Source organism: Triticum aestivum, chromosome 2A (assembly GCF_018294505.1).
Source record: "Triticum aestivum cultivar Chinese Spring chromosome 2A, IWGSC CS RefSeq v2.1, whole genome shotgun sequence".
NCBI lineage: Eukaryota > Viridiplantae > Streptophyta > Magnoliopsida > Poales > Poaceae > Triticum > Triticum aestivum.
In genome coordinates, this window is record NC_057797.1 from 462,900,166 (window position 1) to 462,911,797 (window position 11,632).

Sequence of the window (11,632 nt, forward strand, 5' to 3'; positions counted from 1 at the left end):
ATTGTGCAACTCCCGGATACCATAGGAGTGCTTTGGGTGTGCCAGACGTCACAACATAACTGGGTGGCTATAAATGTGCACTACGGGTATCTCCGAAAGTGTCTGTTGGGTTGGCACGAATCGAGACTGGGATTTGTCACTCCGTGTAATGGAGAGGTATCTCCGGGCCCACTCGGTAGGACATCATCATAATGTGCACAATGTGACCAAGGAATTGATCATGGGAGGATGTGTTACGGAACGAGTAAAGAGACTTGTCGGTAACGAGATTGAACAAGGTATCGAGATACCGACGACCGAATCTCGGGCAAGTATCGTACCGATAGACAAAGGGAATTGAATACGGGATTGATTGAATCCTTGACATCGTGGTTAATCCGATGAGATCATCATGGAGCATGTGGGAGCCAACATGGGTATCCAGATCCCGCTGTTGGTTATTGACCGGAGAGTTGTCTCGGCCATGTCTGCATGACTCCCGAGCCCATAGGGTCTACACACTTAAGGTTCGATGATGCTAGGGTTATAGGGAATAGATGTACGTGGTTACCGAATGTTGTTTGGAGTCCCGGATGAGATCCCGGACGTCACGAGGAGTTCCGGAATGGTCCAGAGGTAAAGATTTATATATGGGAAGTCATCATGCAGTCACTGAAATAATTCGGGGGGTTACCGGTATTGTACCGGGACCACCGAAGGGGTTCCGGGGGTCCACCGGGAGGGTCCACCTGCCCCGGAGGGCCCTATGGGCTTTGTGTGGAGAGGGACCAGCCCCTTAGTGGGCTGGGCGCTTTCCCCCTAGGGCCCATGCGCCTAGGGTTTGAGGGAACCCTAAAGGGGGGCGCCCCCCTTGCCTTGGAGGGCAAGGCAACCCCCCTGGCCGCCGCCCCCTCCTCAGATTGGATCTGAGGGGCCCGGCCCCCCTCTCCCTTGCCCCTATATATATGTGGGGGTGGGAGGGCAGCCGCACCCAAGTTCTGGCGCGGCCCTCCCCCTCTCCCAAGTCCTCCTCTCCCGCGGTGCTTGGCGAAGCCCTGCAGGATTGCCACGCTCCTCCTTCACCACCACGCCGTCGTGTTGTTGCTGGATGGAGTCTTCCCCAACCTCTCCTTCTCCCCTTGCTGGATCAAGGCGTGGGAGACGTCACCGGGCAGCACGTGTGTTGAACGCGGAGGCGCCGTTGTTCGGCGCTTAGATCGGAATCAACCGCGATCTGAATCGCTGCAAGTACGACTCCTTCATCCGCGTTCTTGCAACGCTTCCGCTTAGCGATCTACAAGGGTATGTAGATGCACTCCCCTTCCCCTCGTTGCTAGATTACTCCATAGATTGATCTTGGTGATGCGTAGAAAATTTTAAATTTCTGCTACGATCCCCAACAACACACTTGTCCAGCATCAGCAGAGAACACAAAGGTTACTACTAAGTGGATTTCCAAAGCAGTTGAGCCTTCTCTTAGAGCAGATCCTAGAGCACCTGTGGATTCACTTATTAAAAATAGCAAAGTCAAGTTTTCAGTTGATGTATCAAAGAGTGTGGCCTATAGGGCAAGGAGGAAGGCTATTAAGGTTGTACAAGGTGACCAGAAGGAGCAGTATTATAGACTGAGGGACTACCTACAAGCAGTTCTTGACACAAACCCTGGTAGCAGGTGTGTAGTTACAACATTTGAGGACCCAGAAAACCCTTCCCAACTCCTAGATTTAAGTACATGTTCTACTGCTTGCATGCATTAAAGCAAGGATTTCTTAATGGTTGCAGGCCCTTTATAGGTAAATCTATAACTGCATTTTGTTCAAAATATCTTGTTGTAAATTTATGGTAGCTAATTTGGCTATGGATGCAGGGCTTGATGGTTGCTTCATCAAGCTAACCACTGGACAGCAAATTCTTGCAGCCACAGGAAGAGATGGAAACAACAACATCTACCCCATAGCCTTTGGTGTGGTTGATAAGTAAGATTCAGAGAGTTGGACATGGTTCCTAACCCAGCTAAGATGTTGCATTGGAAGTGGTAGCAAATTTGGAACCTACACCATTATTTCTGACAAGCAAAAGATATGCACCCTATCTTAGCCAGTAGTTCAGATATATATTGTTATTAGTAGCTTTATTTATTTTTGTTCATGACCATGGTTATTAATTTACAATCAGGGTCTTCTTAAGGCTATAAATGAGGTGTTCCCTGATTCTCCTCAGAGATACTACCTCGGGCACATATATGCAAATTTTCAGTCAGCTGGTTTCAGAGGAGCAGAACTAAAGAAGCTAGTAGATTAGGCTAGCTACTCATTCACCAAATATGGCCATGAATTAGCAATGGCAGAGCTTAAAGCAGAGTGTGAGGATGCCTAGAAGTGGCTTAAAAATTCCAAAGGAGACTTGGTGTAGGTCTGCAATGGATTACAATTGCAAAGCTGATCTTGTTGTGAACAACCTTAGTGAGGTTTTCAACAAAATGATCCTTGATGTTAGGGCCAAACCAATTAGGACTATGTTTGAAGGAATTAGGACTAAGCAGATGATCAAAAGGCAGAAGACTAGGGAAAAAACAGAGAACAGCAGGTGGATGATCACACCCAACTATTCAGAGAAACTAGAGGAGAATAAGAAGTATGCCAAATTTTGTGATGCATATAAGGCAGGTCCTGACATTTGGCAAGTGTCTAGTAAGGAAAATCAGTTCTGTGTGAACCTAGCTAGTAAATCATGTGACTGCAGGAGGTGGGACATGACAGATGTGACATGCAGTCATGCAATAGCAGCAATGAGCAAGATTCACATGCACCCAGAGGACTATGTGCATGAATTTTTCAAAAAAACACTATATATTGAAGCATACAAAGACATAGTGTACCCTGTCCCTGGTCCTGGATTCTGGCTTGACACCCATACTTAGGATATTGAGCCCCTAGTGTTCAAAGAAAAAGCACGCAAGAAACAGACAGCTAGGAAAAAGGGCCAGTTTGAGGTGCCTGCACCAAAGGACACAAGCAGGATGGGAACAATTACATGCAGCAATTGTGGTCTATAAGGCCACAGATATACAAACTATGGGAAAGCTCTAAAACCTAGTCTTGAGATGAGAAAGAACTTACACCAGGTCATTCAAAAATGTTGCATTCTTTGTTTAATTATTTTAGGTCTGGTCTATTTACTAACTGAGTTAATTTTGTCATGCGGGAGAATAGAGAAATTTTTAGGGGTTCCTCTAGTGCTACACATCCACCTCCACAACCACCACCTCAACACCAAACTTCACATATGCCAGCATCATCTACTCCACCTCCTAAAGCAATGAGGAACAGAAAAACATCAGCAAGTAAGAGAGGTTCAACATCAAAAGTTTCAGCAGGAGCAGCCAGGTCTTCACCAGCACCTGCAATAGGATCAGCATCAACAAGAGCTCCAAGAGGATCAGCATCAACAAGAACATTCAATGCACCAAGAACATCCACTGGAGAACCAGGGATATTGGCAGGCAAGAGGAAGAGGAAACCTCCTAGCAAGTTTGCATCCTATTTCAATGCTAGTGGAAACTATTGAAACTCTATATCTAAGTTTGTGTTCTGCTACTTAGTTTGAGTGTATGGTACTAAGTTTGTGTTCTGCTACTAATGTGTGTTGTGCTACTAGCCTGCTTAAATTCAGAATGTGTGTTGTGGACATGTTAATTTGTTTGATTTGTTGTACATTGCCATTTCTAAAGTTCAGAAGTTACTGCCAAATTCATTTTAGAAAAAGAAATCTGCACAAAAAAAGTCTGGCCTGGGGCTCGAACCCAGGAGTAGTTGGTTGTAACCATGCGTTCAATACCAATGGGCTAGTGCTGGTGATTTGTTTGACTAGCATCGGCCGAACTTATTATATGTTGTTAGCCACGTCGTCTGTTCAGCGTGCGTTGCGGCCGGCTGCGTGGTGAGCGTGCGTTGAATAAAACATGCTTACTTACTTAACTTAGCATGAGTACTCACTTAGCATAGTAGGTCTTAACATAAAAGTCATTACATCATACATAAAACCAACTAGTTCTTAAACCATAAGAGTACCTCCCTCCTTCATACCATTCTGAAAGCAGATGAAACTTTCCCAAAATATACACCTAACATGCATGACATTCCAAGGCCAGCTATATATATAGGCCTACTAATTACTTAACCCACACACCAAGCACTTCACTCATTCATAATTGCCTTGATCCTCTCCAGTTTATCTTTGCTTGCATGCCCAGCATTGAGCAGATTAGCAATCAGATACTCCAGCTTCTTCTTCTCTTTCTTAAGTAGGTCCCTGTCCCCCTCCACTTCCTTCATGGCCTTCCTCATGTTCTGAATGATATCTGCTTGGCTTTGAAGAATGCACCTTTGCTCCTTGGCAAGCTTCATCTTTTCCATACTTATCTCAATCTTTGCTTGATCCTCAAGTTGTTTCTTCTTTGCATTTAGATCATTGATTGCCTGACTGGTATAGTCCATGTCATAAGACATCTTGCCATCTTGATAGTCAAAAAGTTTGGATACATCTTCCACCAACTAGCTGTAGTTGTTTGACAGGAAATCAATTTCCTTCTTTAGCTTGGCCACCTCTTTCTCATGAGCTTGTTTGTCCTTCACCCTCCCCAAGTTCTGCTCATGGTACATGTCCCAAATCCTTGTTAGGAACCTTTGTAGAATCTCTGGCCAAGGACCATCCACCCACTCCACAACCCCACAGTTCACACCTACATCCTATAGAAGCAATTATTTATAATTAAGCACAAAGCACTTAGTAACAAACTTAGTACAGATAACTAAAGTCATAAAGTCATTTCATTTAACTCTGAATATTTGTTTAAATCAATATGCTCTCTGAATTATGCAAACATAATTCTTTCATAGTAAGCACACAACACCTAACTTAGCATCAGAGATAAATTCAGTTAACAGCTATATTTAGCAATAGATATAAATTCATTTAACTCTGTTCTTTTTCAATTGACAGCTATATTCAGTTAACACCTAACAAATACATTCAGTTCATAGTACACTAAAGATCTCTGCATGTAGGTGTTCTCAGGTTCAGTCTTGTATTGAATTCAGTTAACTAAAGATCTACTTTCACATATAGCTTCCATATGTATGGCACTTTCAAGTTTTAGTTCTAAACTATAGCACACATCTCTACACATCACACATCTATGCACCACATGCTGCACCACACATCTCTAGCAGCAAAACACATCACACATCTCCATAAGCAAAACAAGTTAGCGTGCAAGATTTAATACCTGCTGCATAGGACAACCCAGGAATCGCCTCCCAGTCAAAGCACCTTCAAAAGCCACCATCTTCTTCGGCCTCTGATGATGCATCATGCACGTCGGCTCAGATTCAGTGTAAGAACCACAGAAAGATGGTTCCACCACACTATCGGGGGTTTCCTGCAAAAGAAACTTCGAATCAAACCAAAAGCAACTTGGAATCTCCAATTTTGATGAACTAACCCTAACCCTAACTCTATTCCACCATTATGCACTTACAAATAGCTGAGAATCCATTGAAACCATGTTGATGTCCTCGTCCGAGCTCTCCTCGTCATTCCAGGATGGCATCCTCAACTTCTACCGGCAGCAATGGCCATGGCGGCGACTGCGATAGGCTGACCTAGCTCAGAGCACCAGGGAGAGGGAGAGGATGAGGACGAGTGAGAGCGAGCGAGGAGAAAGAGAATGAGCAAGTGGCTGAGCTCGCTCTAACTTATTGGCCCACCAACAGCCGCCGTTCAGACAGCGGACGGGCCGTTAACGGCCGTTAACGCACGGCGGCCGTCCGTTGGCCAGCGTGGCAACTGATTCGCGGGCCAACCGGTCAGATTCAGGGTTAGCGCGGGCGAAGCGAGCGCTTTCGCGACTTGGTAGCTTTTTGCCATGGTTTAGGACAAATTTGTTAGTTTTTCGCACAAAATCGTAGAGTGGTAGTTTTTCATCACGTTTTCGTCAATTGTGGTAGTTTTTGGTTAAACACTCTCATAAATTAGGTGCCTTTCCATCTACAAATACAGTAAACAACCAAACTATGAAATACTGCTATTGGAAGACAAACCTAAAATATTACAATATCACCAATTTTGCGGAAAAAACACTCTTCTTCTGAAGGGGATTTCCGGAAATATATTTGGTGGATAATTCATTGCAGTTGATTTTGTTTTCTGAAATAATTGCAATGACCTGACTGATATAAAGAGTTATCACCGCTAACCATCATTTGCCCTTTCTTGACTGGCAGTTTATTGCACAGAAAGTTACATATATGCACTCGCTTAGGGCTTGAAGGTCATTACAAGTGTTGGTGAGACTCTCGAGCAGCAAGAAGCTTAATTAACCATGGAAGTTATCGCCGAACAGACAAAAGCAATTGCTGGTACTTACCTTTAGTTTCTGAATATACACAGATTTCCTTCAAATTGTTGGTAACATTGTGTTTATATTCTCTTTAATTCTGTTAGCGTAGATCTTGATGGTTTTGGTGAATTGTCCAAGTATTGCGGGTTTAATTTCCTGGCAAGGAACTTTATGTTTGCAAAACCTAGCTACTTTCATTCATTCGGCCACTTTTACCTTCATTGACAATTTTACTTCGTGTCAGTTAAATCTTGACATATTTTAACACTAATCTGAAGGAACAAGCTCGAAGTAACTTCCGTTGTTGCTATTTGCCTCCCCAGTTGCAGTTGCGCGGCAGGCCGCCGATGATGCGATCGTGCCGGATATGTTGATGCATTGTTCTGGAGGTACTTGTTTGTTTTTCCGTCTAAATTCTGGTTACCTGCAGCTCATCTGTAATTTTGAGTTTTGTTTTCTTGCAGGTTCGTCCATCGTTCGCACGTGCTCGCTGTTCTGGTCGGTTCGTCGTTCGATCTGTGCTAGTCTGTTGGGTCTTCGTCCAGCGCTTTGCAGGTCGACCCCTTGCTCCACTTCTCGGCTTTCTAGGCCTAGGCTTATGTTTTTGCGGCCATGTGGTTTGCCTAGCTTGCCTTTCTGGAGCTGCTGTTGTACTCAGTCCATGTCTGATTGTTGTTCCTGTTGGTGTGCAGGTTGGTCAATGGGTGTGCCTGTTTCTTGTACTCTTATTGTTAGAAGACTAGCTAGAGTCCAAGAGTATTATTCCCTGCTTGTATTTTTGTGGCCTCCTTTTCTTCCTTGCTTGTTTTTTCTGGAATACAAATGTGATTTGTGTTCCTTCTCTGATTTTGTACCTTTAGCTATGTCCTAGAAGTAATCTATTGATGTGTTTGTTGGTACTGCTTGCACGTGTGGTGCTGTTGGGGATATCAAACAAGCCAATGTCATTGCGGATATGATTTGCAAAAAAATATTCCTTGGAGTGTAGCTAGAGTAGTGTGCTATTAGGATGATGCAGTCACTTATATAATCTGACCTCTACCTGTGGTGCATGCATTGTATGATTGTTGTATATGTGTGCAATTTAGTGAGTGAGTTATAGGTTATTCAGGTTAGGTTGAGCATTATAATAGGAGCCAGATTTTAGTCCTCTTTAGCTTAGGTTTGAGCATTATAATAGGTGGATTTGCCGCTTCTAAATATTTCTACTATGATCTATCTTGGCTTTCCAGGCTAAACTACTTTCTGCTAGATTAGATTTTATATTAGCATTACCAGTAGAAGTCATGGTTGGATCAGATTCTTTTTGCACTGAAAATTTGTGTGTCAACCTTTTTCTCCCTAACCTATTTGTTGTTTGCCAATGCCCCTGACTTTCTAATGCTGATATAATTGTTGCATGCTGGCAGGTTGCACATCATTACAAATTCTACATGATCAATGCGCTTATCTGTGAATGAGCACAAGAGGAAGACAAAGGAAGAATAACAATTAACAATACAAATGGGGATTAATCTACCCTAAGTAAAGACTGGATGTTCTTTTTTATGAGGCTATATTTATCCCTGTAGGATGTTCCCTATAACTCAGAAATCTGAAGGTATGGTGGCATTGAAACAGTTACCTATCTCCATTTCTATTAGTGCCATGCCATATGGTTGTGAATTGAAATGCCCGATGTTCCATTACTTCTTGATTATTGACCTCTTTTTATATTGGCCAGTCGTATATAAAGGTTGCACTTACATTTTTTTATATGGAGAATGTCAAAGAGTTCGCTTAAAACTTGCATGACCTACATAAGAAAGATAAGATGGACGCATTTGCTTTATTTTAAAAATATACTTATCACAAATATTTACATATTTCTTATTAGTATTTTGCATAATTATGTTCTCTAACTGATCTGGTATTTCATTTTTAGCATGATACTTCTTTGCAGATACAAATGAGTAATTATCAATTGATATTTAACATCACATTTGGTAGTGGAAGAATTAGTAAAATAAGGTGGGTACATATCATTGATCAGTATCTGGTATTTTTCAACCACATTAGTTAGTAGTTTTTTTAGTTTTGGTTTATTTTTGTTCCAGTATATTTAAAGTGTTGGTATTTGCTTCTGAAAATGGCTTTGGTAACACTGAAATATATCTTTGACTTATGACTATGCATTAATTATTTATGTGTTGTGAATTGAGTGTCAATGTGTTTTATAGTACTGCCAGGTTAGAGTTTGGTGCCAGGGTCATTGCTGGGTGCGTGGCTATGATGACGGGAAAATGGCAGGCGTGAGACACGCGTCCACATCATTGATACAGAGTTAATAATTTAAATACGTAGATACATACAACAAAAATAGGATCAAACATTGCAGGTACTTTATTTCCAGAACTCTTACATTTACATAAAAATTCTGTTAATTACATCTCCGAAGAGAAAACCCATGATTAAGAATTCCAACATATCTATTACATAAGATTGCAACACATTCCTATTACAATATGCTACAAGAAAATTCCTCCTCGCGATCGTCAATGCACTCCTGCTTGGGTACTTGAAGTTTGCTTTCATGCAAGTACTTCTCCATAATTTCATGTTTGATATGTTGGAGTATATATTTTCCTAACATGTTTAATTGTGGTCAACATCATTTATATGATGGTGCAGAATGAAGGTTGGTTTTGACTAGGCTTAGTTTTATCCTACGTTTGGCATATAGGATATGTATATATTTTTCTTTGGGAATTTATATGACATCTTTGGTTTTGGTGGCATGGACACATGTGACATGCCAATTTTAATAAGTTTTGCATCATCACATTACTACTATCACCGCGTGACACTGATATGATGCCCGTGTGTAGCGTAATGGACTGAAGCTTTCTAACACAATTTTGATGCTTTTTATAGTGCATATGATATGTGCCATATTTTGTTGACTTTGACTTCACGCGGTATCAAAACTAATCACGCGGTGCAATGATATGACACACACATATAGCTTGACCCGAATGGAGTTTGTTTATGATATTTTTTTATTTGTTTAAAGCCTATGTGGGCTACATGAAATATGCCTTATCATGTATTTTGCATGAGTTTTGTATGCATATGTGGACGTGGAGTGAACTTATTTTTTATTAAGTTTTGCTTTACCTGTATTACTACTAACACCACGTGACACTAAGATAATGCCCGCGTGCAGCATAACCAAGCAAAGGTTTGTGGAGCAATTATGATGTTGCATGAGTCATTTGACATTTATCATTTTCGTTTATGTTTGTACCTTACATGGTATTAGTACTAACTCCACATAGTGTCACATCATTGACGCTCGTGTGTAGCATAACCCAAGTAAAGTGAGTTTGTGATATCCATTTATGACGATGCTAATAGTTTAGGCTCTTATAGCATTGGAGCATTTCATGCCATATTTTATTTGACTTTGGACCAAATATGTGGCCTGAATATTCTGTTTAGTTTTCTCTTACTTGTATTACTACTAACACCGTGTAGCATTATGATAATGCCCACGTGTAGCGCAACCAAGTAAGATTGGTTTTTTATGCAACATGTTTTATCATTCATCTTGCATGATTTTGGTTTCTAGGTGTGTATCGTGAACATATTTTTTAATTAAGTTTTTCCCTGCTCATATTACTACTAACACCGCGTGACATTAAGATAATGCCCGCATGCAGCGTAACCAAGTGAAGGAACATATTTTCATGCTCTTATTTGTATTGCAACTAGCATGACACATAATGCCCGTAGCGCAACCAAACAAGAGATTATCATGAGTTCAGTTTAGTGCGTCTGTAATTTCATTCCAACTTAGTCATATCCATTTTTTATGATGACCAAATTAAGTCAATTTTTATGAGGTTTTCGCACCTATGACACTCTCTTGATTTGTATCCATGTATAGGGACCAAACCAAGGAACGAGGCGTTCATCTTGGCTTGTATCGCTAAAGGGACCGAACCAAGACGGAGATCAATAGGACGAAGCGCACGCAACATTTAAAGGAACCGTGCTTGCAAGAACCATGCATGCTCCTTGACTCGTACTGTGATGGCCGAGCCGAAGGCAAAAGTTTGGGCTAGATATAACATGCTCCTTGGTTTGTACCGCGATTGCAGAACCAAGGAAAAAAAATTGGGATGAATGCAACATGCTCTTTAGACTGTACCCAAATGGCCAAACCAAAGGCAAAATTTTGAGATAGATTAAACCATGCACCTTAGTCTGTACCGCAATGGCCGAACTAAGAGAAAGAATTTTTTGGAAGATGAAATATGCTCCTTGATTTGTACCATGATGGCTGAACCAAGGACAAAAATTTTGGAAAGGGAGGAAGAAGAAAGCTCCCTGGTCTGTACCACAATGGCCAAACCAAGGACTAGAGGAGAGCCATTGAATCTCACCTTCAAACTCCTAGCAAGCACGACGCCTGCCTGCCTTCTTTCTTTCTTTTGGTGCGTCTGTATATATTCTATATGTGGCTAGCAGGGAGGAGATGGATGGATTGAAAGACTGAGAGAGAAAATGAGTCCAACCCCGTATACGATGAGGGAGCATGTATTTATAGGAGTAGGGGAGCAGCGGAGCGCTGCGGCTGGACGCCCGCACGCCCACGTCGACCGATCGTGGGAACGTGGGATGATGGGAGCGTGCTAGCCTCTCTTTTTTCTATTTCTTTAATCCCTAATCAACTGACAATTGTCTCTAATAAATCAGGGTAGGCTTAAACAATTATTTTCCCATCACCGGCCGTATGGGCCTGGGGCCTATGCATGCATGCAGCTTTGTAAGTGGCCAATGCATGTACGTAGCTCATTTATTTAAATGGGCTAAGCCTGATTAGCTATAATAATCTATTAAATCTAATTTGCTTGGGAAAATACATTTGCATTGTACCAGTTGGGAAAATACATTTGCATTGTACCAGTATTTCATTAGCGGACATAGAACAATATGCTCACATTTATTCCATGAGATAATATTCTAGCGATATTTGTGCGTCCGTGGTAATTTAAATTTATGCCGGCATTAGAATCCTATCGTCGATAACAGTATATGTTTGTGCAAACTATCTGTCGTCTATGATTTTCTTAGGACAGAAACTTTATGATTATTATTCCCTTCCATCATATTTTAGATTTATCGCCCTATTCCAATGTTTGCAAAACCGTTAATATATCATATCGTCATTTTCTACCGTCGTCGTTCTGAACGGTCATAATTTATTTA